General features: G+C 37.1%; 2 non-coding genes across 2 annotated transcripts; one reads left to right on the top strand and one right to left on the bottom strand.

Moving 5' to 3' along the window:
* Nucleotides 1-4,397: 4,397 nt before the first annotated feature.
* Trnap-ugg (transfer RNA proline (anticodon UGG)) lies at nt 4,398-4,469 on the bottom strand. The gene has a single exon. It is a non-coding gene; the product is annotated as a tRNA-Pro (tRNA).
* Nucleotides 4,470-4,821: 352 nt separating this feature from the next.
* Nucleotides 4,822-4,893, top strand: Trnap-ugg (transfer RNA proline (anticodon UGG)). The gene has a single exon. It is a non-coding gene; the product is annotated as a tRNA-Pro (tRNA).
* Nucleotides 4,894-12,593: the final 7,700 nt, after the last annotated feature.

Here is a 12,593-nt window from a genome sequence, read left to right on the forward strand (position 1 = left end):
AAACGGTCCACCTCGTGTTTTCGGATTTTTTCTTTTCACTTGAACTAAACTCACACATTAATCACTTAATGTCAAAAACAATATTGTTTTTTCATCCCTGCTAAGGGATTCCCGTCAGCCATGTTTTTTTAAAAAGAACGCCGTCAAATTAGAAAAAAACCTCCTGGCAGGGGTCGCCAAAATGTGCGCACTAGACTCAACACGGGAATCACTCAGCACATCGGGAAAGCACGTCTTACCTTGAGGTCAGCCCGCGATCGAAAGAGGACGAATCATTGACAGCTGTATTCTCGCCAATGTCACGACGTGTTGCCAGTTTGCCAATTGATATATGACCTACTATCTAATTGAGCTACTTCTTGACGAGGGGTCTTTCTATATCTCACAGGTGTAGCTCGGTTCGATCCCAGAGTGTACAACAACCGAATGCTGCTCAAGAAAAAAAAAAGAACATTTTTTTTTTGCAGCCTAGTTTTTGGTAGTTCCCTTCTTGATTGTGTGAGTATACCGAGTATGCTATTTGGATTTCTTTCTGTTTGGCTATAAACACTAACGTATACGTATCTTGCATTTGATTTTTCCATTGAGAAGAACACACATGGGAATTTCGCATAAATGGGCTCATCGTTCCCAAATCAACAGATGTCGACCATTTCCACGAAACAATATTAATTCTACTGATTTTTTTTTCAAAAGGATCTAAGTTTGTTTTCTCCAAAGCATTTGTACTATTTGTTTATCTTCTCGTTCTACTTGAAAATTTCCATGGTGTAACAACTTAGAGATTTTGTGAATGTTGTTCCCTTCTGGATTCTCAACTTACTTTCCTCCGCTGTTTGATTATTTGGCCTTAAAACGCTCTATAATGCTAAGCAAGCTCCAAGAATAGTTCTCCACCATAACCAATTTCAAGGGTGATTCTCTCGACAGTATTGTTCACGGCGAACCATTTCACAAAAAAAAGCCTATTCTCTTGTTACCCTTTTATGCATATTTTAATGGTTTTCCTTATTTACAATTAATTTCTAAGAGTGGTACTCCAAACCTACTCTTCCATAGCTTTCTCCCTTAGAGTGGTCCTCCCAACACACTCGAACAATAACTGTCCTTCCGACTCGCTATTTGAATTCATGGTTTTCCAAAACACAACTTTAGGAACTCTTCATCTTTCTTTGAGTGGTCCTCCCAACACACTCGAACTATAGCTGTCCTCCCGACTCGCTATTTCCGTTAAACCAGTGGTCCTCCCAACACACTGTTTATTATGTTTATCTTGAGTGGTCCTCCCAACACACTCGAACAATTGCTGTCCTCCCGACTCGCTATTTTGCAAAACACTACTTTTGAAAACCGACTATTTCCTTTGAGTGCTCCTCCCAACACACTCAAATTACAGCTGTCCTCCCGACTTGCTATTTTTCTTTGAGTGGTCCTCCCAACACACTCTCGCTAAATCTGATTTATTTTTATCATACAAACCTCTTGATAACCAAGCTTTTTTTTCTAGTTCTTCTCCTTATTTGCTTTAAAGAATTTTATTGATTTTTATCTGATTATGTTTGGCTATATTTTCTCTCTGTTTTTACAATTCGTGAATTCTGCAGTACTGTAAGTGTTTCCACTTTCCGATTCCTTTTCATTTTTTTTTTCAAGTAAACTAAAGCACAAATTTGAACCGATCTAAACATTTAGCAACACTGCCCACTATCGTCACTTCACATATACACTTCTTAACAATATGTTGTTATTCACAACCTTAATCACTGTGGGTGGTTTCCTTAACAGGTTCTTTTTACTGACCTTAATAGACCTGTCGGTCGCCAAATGTGTAACGTGCAAATGCGTAGGAAACCACCCATCGTGATTAAGCGACAGTTAACAATAACTGTGACGTGTACGCTGAGCTGACGCCTCCTGACTGACTGGACGAGACGACCGTTGAACTGCTCGAATCAGCTCGGAAGGGAATGTGTGCTGTCTATACGACGTACTAACTCAGACATTCTCAACAGCTCGAGTCAATTCTCGCGGGAATGTACTGTTGTGCTCACTAACACATTTATACTACACACAGGGTCTAACACTTTCAAAAAATCGATTTTTTTATTTTTTTATTGTAGAACCTTTCAAGAATGTTGTGTAAAATTTTCAAGTCAATTGAAGCAAAAATTGTAGAAATTGTAGGCCTTATCTCCTTCTATTTAATACTGCAAGAAAGCAAGAACAGAAACTTAAAACGCGTTTTTCTCGAAAGCACATTTTTAAAGTCCGTGGACATCGTCATTTGAAATCTACTTATCCGATTCTTTTCAAATTTGGAACATATTTTCTACATATAAAATACCAGACCCCAACTTTTTTCTTTTTTTTTTACTTTGGGGAGATTTTACAGATAAAAAATGGCAGATTTTCTCGTGAAAAATCGTAGTTTTTACTTCAAACAGCCACAAAAATTTCATTAAGTTAAATAAAAACGTTGGGGTCCAGAAAAACATCTGTTAAAAATATTTTGCTCTTATTTTTTGACTTCAGATGATTCTGTGCTGAGATACATTGTCCACCGCAAATCCTATTTTCTAAAAGGCATCCTCGAAAGTGCTCCGTCACCGGCTCATTTTTCAATATTTTTCTATGAAAAAAAATACTAAATGTTCTTTGAACAATGCTTTGTATAATGCAAAAAATTTGAATACATTTGTTTGAACGATAGCTCTAGAAAAAAAAAATCGTGAAAATGGTGTTTTTTTTGACCGGTTAGACCCTACCCCCCCCTCATTTTTATTCTTTTTTCGGTATTATTTTATAAGTCGCTCATTTCTAGTCCAAATAGCTTCAAAAAAAATCATCACGCTACATTACCTTTATCTGCTTCAACTACTTTTCGCTTAATAAGTATTTGAATTACTCATTTCATCACTTTTTTGCGATATGGGTGGTGAAGAAAGTGTTTGATTTCTAACCAACTTTGATGATAATTTACTCAACGTGAACCGTTTGTTTTTCTTTTTTCGGTTCGATTTTTCTTCATAATTTCTCATTTTATTAAGCTTAAGAGCAATTACCTGTCACGGTCGTCAAATGTGCAGTTCTGTCCAGAGCTCCGAAGCTCGGAAGCAACACCGGTGAACCGCCGGATCACGAACTACCAGGGGAACACACACACTAATTGACTCGCTCCTTTGATCGCCGACTGACTGACTGACTTCTAGCTCACGCTAATGATCAATGACGCGATGTTGGTTTGATCCGTTCACACATTTATGATTAAAAAAAAATTTTAAAAATAATAATTATGTGCTACGTATAGCTTCTAACTTCAGCTTCCTCGGACACTAAAGGAAATTTTTTCGAGCATTCCGTAGCTGATCTACAGTTTTTTCCGAAGCATGTTTTTTCGTATTTTTTTTCTCAGAATTTGAATAACGGAAAACTGAAGTGTTGCATGTGAATAATGTCTAAGAAACATATTACGATGTTTTCAAATCTATAAATTTTGGGTTGTGAAACAAGAGAGATATATTGAAGTGTCAATTTGACACTTCAGGGACTGCAACGGGTAAACATTTCTGGGACGAATGAGGATTAATGTTACAGCAGTATGGGTTAGGAGAATCGATTTAAAAAAAAATTAGAATCATGATTCGAAACCTATATTTTTTGTTGTTCAATATATAAATTCACGAATTTTATCCATAGTCGCAATGACTCTCTCTTTTCTTCTGGACCTGTTTGTAAGTCACAGAAAAAATATTGTGAAAAAATCATTCACACCATTTTACATAACCATAAATCATAACACGTTTGTCGGGTGTGAAAAAATGGTTGTCTTTCAAATCCTTCATCGGTGTTCGAAAGTATCCAGACCCATCTTTCGCTTGTTTATTTGTTTCTGTTTTTAATCGAATTTTATGATGCATGCGTTTTCCTTCCAGGAATTTCGTTTACGTTTTCACTGTGTGTAGCAAGGACCTTCAACACAAAAGAGTGGAAGGTGAGAAAAGCGAGAAACCCTCCCATCCTGGTGTTCCGTTCACAATGCTTAAGGCCGTTTGGACATGTGTGCCTATTTCGAACCATTTGCTGGACAAAATCCATTCCCATCGGGATTCGTATTACGTTAAATGTTCTTTGGTTTTTTAGTCGCGTTTGTTATTGTATCCCGATGATAAATGATGTCTTGAAGGTCAAGGGGAACAGCTGGAAGAAAGCTGCATTCGAAGTTTTGAAAAGGGTTTATTCCTTTGGCAAAACAAACATAGAAAATGTTTCAAAATCATATGGGTACCATGCATTTCATAGAAATAAATCTTCAAATTGTTCTCAAATTTATTGGCTTTGAATAACGATTAAATAATTATTAATACTTATTATCAATTATGCAATCAATCAAAATATTCGGGCTCAACCGGGATTTGAACCCGGGACCTCTCGCACCCAAAGCGAGAATCATACCCCTAGACCATTGAGCCGCTTGCATTTACTAAAATGATTTGTGCCTCAAAATTGGTGGCTCGCGTTGTTATTTTCAGTGCTTTCACTTAATAAACCAGCTGAGCCAATAAAATACTACCAACAGACTACTCAACAAGCAGCATTGCACCAAGACGAAAAAAAAAATCGTGCCAACGATGTGAGAGGTGGTTGAAAGCAAAGAGACTGAAAATAGACAAACCAGTTTTCGTGGGGGGAGTTGCGTTTTGTTTTGTTCGGGGGGGTTGAAATCAAGTTTGATTTTCTCGATCAGCTGGCTTGCTGGTTGGTTTGCTACCATTTAGGCTCAATTTTGTTGCGCTTGTGCACTACGGTCTCTTCATGGCATGTGGCTCAATGGTCTAGGGGTATGATTCTCGCTTTGGGTGCGAGAGGTCCCGGGTTCAAATCCCGGTTGAGCCCGAATATTTTGATAAATTTTGTAGGAGTCAGCTCAAGTTTTGACAAATATTCTGTTCTCCCCACGATGATCAGTGGAAGAAGTAGCAAAACTTTCGAACATGAAAAAAATAATCCTGAATAAGGCGGACAACGTTTCGAGATTAAAAGAAGAATTTCCAAGGTGTAAACAATTTTTGAAGCAATATATTTATGTTTCAGCTCAACTTACCCTTATACTGATCAGAAAATGTTCAGACTCTAATTCATCAGCATAATTATTCCTATCGAGATCCATGCCTTCGCTCACGGAACAATGTGGGTCGTGTTGCCTTTTATTTTCGAAAGGGGTTTCGACGAGAGACGTAAAATCCCATAAGTGATGTTTTCAAAACAAACCCCACTCATTCGGAAAGAATATTACAACATCATACCATTTAGAGGGCCTTATCGGTAGTTTCAATCTGCAAAACAAAAAAAAAGGGCAGAGACGAATACTCTCGACGACGATATGATTAGTGTTCCCACTTCTTCTAGCAGCCACGCGGCGGCGTAAATTGCAACGAACTCCATCCAGATTGTAATGTTTGCTCCGCGATGAAAATCTTGCCAAAACACCGTGGGCGTAAGATCTACTTCACGTTTTTTTTTGCGCTCTCTACCCCACCGTTATGTTGTTGTCTATATCTATATGGCTAAGAGTCCTCTCGAAAAACTATCTCAACGGTGCATGTTAGGGCGGTGAACTTGCGCGTATTTGATGTTGGTTGTTGTTGGGGCTGTTGCTGGAACGATTTGCTTTCCTTCGCTTGGAATTGACAACTCGCCGACCACGCCACACCACACCAAAACTTCAAACGCTGCTCTCAAAAGCTAAAAAAAAAATGGCAGCAGCTGCGGCTGCCGCTAACATAAAGAGTCTGCCATTAAAACAAATTGCGTCCATGTTAATACAACTCGCGCGCGTCGAACTCACACGCAGAAGTAGGTTGTACTCAGCTGTACCTACGACTTCTTGCGCAGCGCATGATGGAAAACCTTTGGCACCAAATTATGGTTCCAAACAAGTTTGATGGTCCACATCGAGTGGAATGGTGGCGGCGGCTTGGAGCAATTGCATACGCCCTTTCGGTTACCTACTTGAGTAAGGGCCGCAGTTTTAAGCGAAATCGATCGAGCAAATTGGCACCAGCAAAGCCTTCAATATGCAGCGGAAAACAACCACGAGCTGCTAGAACAATTTGCAGTTCACTCCTGACTTGGCCCACATACCTTAGATGGCTAGATCGGTTCAAAACATAACAAAAAATGACAAAATTCGAATAGAACTGAAAGTGATAATATTTTGACAATTTTGACAATTTTGACAATTTTGACAATTTTGACAATTTTGACAATTTTGACAATTTTGACAATTTTGACAATTTTGACAATTTTGACTATTTTGACCATTTTGACAATTTTGACAATTTTGACAATTTTGACAATTTTGACAATTTTGACAATTTTGACAATTTTGACAATTTTGACAATTTTGACAATTTTAACAATTTTGACAATTTTGACAATTTTGACAATTTTGACAATTTTGACAATTTTGACAATTTTGACAATTTTGACAATTTTGACAATTTTGACAATTTTGACAATTTTGACAATTTTGACAATTTTGACAATTTTGACAATTTTGACAATTTTGACAATTTTGACAATTTTGACAATTTTGCAGTGATTGAATTTTGCTGAGCATGAGTTGATCAACCATCTCTCGCTCAACGCTTTACTCGGAAGCAAAGGTTGCTTTGAGGCAGCGAAAACGACAAAACCGATGATGTATACGCTCTCAACATGGCTGCCTTCATGAAGCAATATACATTTTAGGCAGCGAATCCAAAAAACCAAACGAATGGCTCTCACTCATCTCCTGTTACATTCTTGAGGGAACCGAATTCAAAAGGCAGAGCAAACCCGAGTCTCCTCGTTGATAGATGATAAACTCAATTTTAAATGTCATTTGAACCTAGTTCGTAAAGCTACCCTCAACAAAATTAACATCCTCCGCATCCTTAGCAATAAAACCAGCCTAGCCCATCGTGAACCTCTCTTCCGTTTTGTTCATGGTTGGCTGCTACCAGCCTCCCTGTACGGTTTGGGTTTTATCAGTAGAGCTGGAGAAACTCTTTTTAAAAAACTTGAACCCCTGTATAATGAGTGCATACGAACAATTGGAAACACCTTCAAAACCAGTCCTATATTATCGCTAATGGCTGAAAGTGGCCAAATGCCCTTCAAATTCCTTATTGCCCAACACCTATCTTCGAAGTCTTTGCGATGGTTAGCCTTGGGTGGCTCTGAAAATGCCTGCATTGTAATCCGTACCAATTCCCTACTACAAGAGTTAACTGATTCGCGTATCCCTCCTATATGCCCAAGAAAAGCTACAAGATTCCGTTACTGGTCCGATAAAAATCCTTCAATCGACTTAAGTCTACTGAATAAAGTAAAAGCTGGCCAACCTCCCCAAGTTGTGCTACCTCACTTTCGATCTCTGGTTGAACAAAAATACTGCTCTCATGTTCATATTTTCACAGATGGATCCAAAACCGATGATCATCGAGTGGGATGTGGGATCCATGATGGCTCTAACAACAGAAGTCTTGCCCTGCCTGCCGACTGTTCGGTGTTTAGTGCAGAGGCCTACGCCCTACTCAACGCTCTACGTAACTTGAATCCAGAAGTTGGTTCCCACGTTATCTTCACCGATTCCGCCAGCGTTCTTAATGCGGCCCTCACCGGCAACTTGAAACATCCCTGGGTATCGAGCATTTCAGACGAGGCTCTTTCGAAGAAGGTTAGCCTTGTATGGATTCCTGGACATGCAGGTATAACGGGGAACGAAGCCGCAGACCGACTTGCGGCCGAAGGAACTAAATTATCTCCTCCCTCCCTACCCATTCCTCAACAAGACGCCTACCGATCAATCAAAAACACACTGTTCTACGCTTGGGAAGCCAAATGGAGTTCGATACAGAACAATAAACTCCGGGAGATTAAAAACAGCACCCTTAGATGGGTAGATCGTCCCAACCCCAGGGAACGCCGCGCTCTAACACGGCTACGCATTGGGCACACTCTCCTTACCCACAGCTACCTAATGGATCGAAAGGATCCTCCCATCTGCTTTTCATGTCACTGCCAACTCACAGTCAAGCATGTTCTCATCAATTGCCCCATCCATGAAAGCCTAAGACAGTTCTTCGATATAGGCATAAGCCTTCGGGAAGTTCTTTCCAACTGCCCCGATGAAGAAGACAAACTGATAAAGTTCCTTCAGAAAACCGGCCTAATCTACCAAATTTAAATCTTATGTGTCAATCTATCCTCATCTTTCCTATCAAAAATATGAAAACGACCGATATTATTTCCCTACTTTTATGTTTCTATCTTTCCCTTTGTTTCTTCCAAAAAAAAAAAAAAAAAAAAATAAAACCAAAAAAAACAAAAAAAAAAAACAAAAAAAAAACAAAACAAAAAAAACCAAAAAAAAAAACACACACACTAGACACGGACGGAGTCGGGATGAATCATCCAAACGGATGAAAATCCTTGCAAAAAAAAAAAAAAAAAAAGAGTCTCCTCGTTTGTGCCTGGATCGAATGCGTGAGGTTTTTCTGCTATTGCTATTATTGCACAGCAACCGCACGCAGGCAGCTAGTTTTTTCATTTCTTTTTCTTCCCCCCTCTTTCACCATACGTTGCGGGCCGTGCAACGCAATAAGTTCGGTTGTTTTTGTTGTTGCCTCAACCTTTGCGGTCGGCTCGAGTTATTCAAATTCAACAACGTAAATGAGTATGTGTGCCTCGTCTTCTTCATGCATCATGTAGCAACCGAACGTTGAGAGAGTTCGTTCGGGGCAGCAAACGGATAGTGTCTCTCAGAGCAGATCCTCCTCATGGGGGGAGGTTTGAATGAATGTATATGTATCGTCTCCTGTATAGCTATGCGAGGCCTCAAAGTGTGTATTTTGAATGCCTCTGATGAGAAAATTGGTGAGGAGGAGAGGATGGCAACGCTGCCGTGTAGAAGCTGCTCGTGTTTTAGTCCGCGTATTTTTCAACTTTTAAAACGTTTTTATTATAGAGTTTTAAAATATTGTTCCGAAACATCATCAAGAAGCCGACAACGAATGTTATTGATACATATTTGTGTTATTTGCTAAGTGGAAGTGATATTTTGAAGATTGTGAAGTGCAATTACGGCCCCGAAGTCACTGAGGAGAAGGGGGCTTATGCTACGCCCTCTGGACGCACACAGAAATGCTGACGTGGAAAATGGGACCTTCCAAGCAAACTGAGCTAAAAGAGGCCATCTGAGTTCAAGATAAGTGATTTGTTTCTGTTTTTATTTTTATTTTACCATAATATTAAATGCATTTTTTAAATTTAAAATCAAACATTCAGCAAAATTGAAATTAGAACCTTTTCTTACCCTGGTAGTAAAGCCCGAAATATTTCTTGGAAATATTTCATTTTCCCTATTTTATGCAAGATTGTACACAAGCAGGGGTACAAGTCGAAAGCTTCTTCGATAATAGTCAAAGCTCAAAAGAGCTACAACCAGAGAAGCTCAAATCTAACTACTTGTGAATTTAAATTCCAATTAGATTTCAATCAAGATAATTCTCATTGAATTTATTTCGATGTTTGTTGTTGTTGTGGTCATCTGTTTCATTACACGAAGTCAGGTGTTTAGTTTGTCAATAAAAATCAAAGGTAACATTAAGTCGGGGAATTTCATGTTAGGCTGACGACATACTGGAGCGGTGTGTGCTGTTGCAATAAGTAATGAGAGTGAATAAGACGGACATAGTGTGGAAACAAATGCACTGCGGGGACATAGCAGGACGTAGCTAAGTAGAAATAAGTGTAGTTGCATCTCGTTTACACGTATTGAAATATCGGAACATTATTCCGATATCAGTTTAGAATAGCATAAGCGATAGAAGAAAAAGGCTACCTATTCTTTCCTTAAAACCTTTCTATGGGCATCTATTAGAATTTGAGTGAAATGTTCTTTGCATTTCACTTTCGCACAAAACCATCACCAAACCTCGTTTTCGCTTCCATCGTCTATAGCTATACAAAGAGAAACTTCTAGGGGTGCTCATCTATTCAAATTATTCAATAAGTTGGATTTTTCTAATTAATGTATTTTTTTTTATCTTTACGGAATGAAATATCTTATTAAGTGATGTAGTACGTGTCAAATTAATAATAATAATTTATCAAAATTATAATTATAATGATATTATAACTTTTCAATCATGGGAACTCGATAGTTAAATCCAATTTTTTTAATTCTTCATGAAGGGTAAAGAGAAACTTTATAATGTTAAATCATCAATTGTCGATTGAAATTGCTTACCGAAATCTATTTTCCGATACACCGAATAAAAAAACATTCCTCCTCACAAGCTCCTACAAGTTTTACTCTTTATGCAACGAGGTACATGTTGCTATGGAGCAATGTCATTTATTACTATCGTTAAGTGGAGTCCTTTTTTCTTTTTATTAGATTTCCATGTTTATTGTTCTTTTTTTTCTGTTATGATCCATCCTAATAAATCACCTAACACAGATCGGAGCGCAGCATATTATAAAAATAATATATGTGCATATCAATGTTATATTTGTCAATTTTAGTTGTCTTATCATCACATTGCAAATATTTCAAATTTAAATTATTTTTATGTCAATTAATTTTTTTCAGTTGGCCTTATTCATCGTATCAAATTTACAATTCTGATATTTCTGTAGTTAGTTTAATTGAAATTTTTAGATTCAAAGCATACATTAAACTACGATTTCAGCATATTATAATTTGAAGCCATCATTCCCATTCACCGCCCACGGGCAAAAATATAAATTTAAATAATGTATGATTTAAGTTTTTTAATTTTTTTTTAGAACGCTCTCAACTACATATTATGAAAAAGAAAAATAATGAAGGAACTATATCTCTTACATTTGCTATTATGTAGGGGAGAGTGGGGTATCGTGGGCCATGGGGAAACGTGGGCCACTTTTAATATCTCAGATGTGTGTTGAGATAAAAATCTCAAACCAACTGTCATCGTCGTCGCTTTGCGTGAGCATATATTCCTATATATTGTTGACTGAAATACGCATCATATGCTTCTTTTATTTATCAAGCTAAAAAAAGTTGGAAAAATTTACTTATATAATTAAAAAAACACCCACTAATTTCATCGACGGGGAACCTTAAGTGCATAACTAAAATATGCTCATACGCTTTTGATCTTTGTTTTGTCATGATCTTTCACATGGAAAAGGAATTTTTGATGAAACATCAATAAGTCACACAAACGCAACCAATTTGCAAATCATAGCTTGTGGGGAATCGTGGGCCACACATCTTGAATCACCTATATTTTTATGTTTTTATACACATTCAGAACTTAAAATACGTTTTACCTATCTGCAAAGTTTTCTTATGCCAAATGAAGAGTTATGAAAAATATTTTGTCCATCCTATATAAGAAATTCAGCCAAAACGTTCGCGAGCTAGGTTTTGAAATCTATGCGATCATACACTGCTCCCTTTTTTATTTCATCATCTGAAATTGCTTTAAAATAACGAAATGAATTAGGAAATCACAATTTTGGGTCAATTCATAAACTTCGCATGTTATTTGGTCGATTTGAAATTGGTGGCCCACGATTCCCCACCATTTTTCAAAATCCAAAAAATATTGCATTTTTTTAAACAATCAGAATTTGGGGAAAATAACTTATTAAAAATTTTAAAAAAATACCTTCTGATACCTTTAAAATGTAGAAAACCATATCATTTTTTATTTTCATTTTATCTTTTATAATAAAGAAGTTATGGAACAACGAAAAAAAGTGGCCCATGATTCCCCACTCTCCCATATTACATCCACCAAACATATAATTATTTTAATGTTACTTTTTTTTCAGCTCCTCAGAACATTAATTCCATGTGTAATTTAAACTGTTTTAATTTTATTTTTTTTATCCATAATTTTTACCTCCGTCCATATCACTATAAAACTTATCAACATGCATTGTACTAAACAATAAACTAAATACACGTCGATCTTTTACTAGGTGTCTAAGAGTACTAACTTCATATAATTAGTTAACAGTTGTTAAATTTAATTAGGGGCCGTTTAAATATTACGTAACGCAATTTTTTAGCATTTTCAACCCCCCCTCTCCCCTACGTAACACATTCGTCTCAAAATTTCTAGGCAAAATTCACGAAGCGTAACAAACTTCTATACCCCCTCCCCCCCTAAAAGCGTTACGTAATATTTGAATGGTATCTTAGGTGTTCCGTAGCTGCCTGCCGGTTGAAGAGGTTTAAAACATCGCATGGATTACTAGTTTATACGGGTTCATGCGTAGGACAGAATTGAGTGTTTTCAAACCGTTTACGGGATGAATAACAAAATGTGTTAAAATTCCTCAAAAACAAAGAAAAAAACAAACTTAAACCAGATTATGTTGTTCAACATAAATTACTAATTATTATTGAAGTTTCACAGCTTTATAGGAAAAAAACCCAATTCACAAAAAATGGTCTAAATCTTATAAAATTTTATGTTTTGGCTGATTTATTAATGGTTTAAGATTTGTAAAAGTTAAACAGTTATATTAACATTAGAATATGAAGATTT

The sequence above is a fragment of the Uranotaenia lowii genome, unplaced genomic scaffold (genome assembly GCF_029784155.1).
Source record: "Uranotaenia lowii strain MFRU-FL unplaced genomic scaffold, ASM2978415v1 HiC_scaffold_71, whole genome shotgun sequence".
In the NCBI taxonomy this organism is placed as follows: Eukaryota; Metazoa; Arthropoda; class Insecta; order Diptera; family Culicidae; genus Uranotaenia; species Uranotaenia lowii.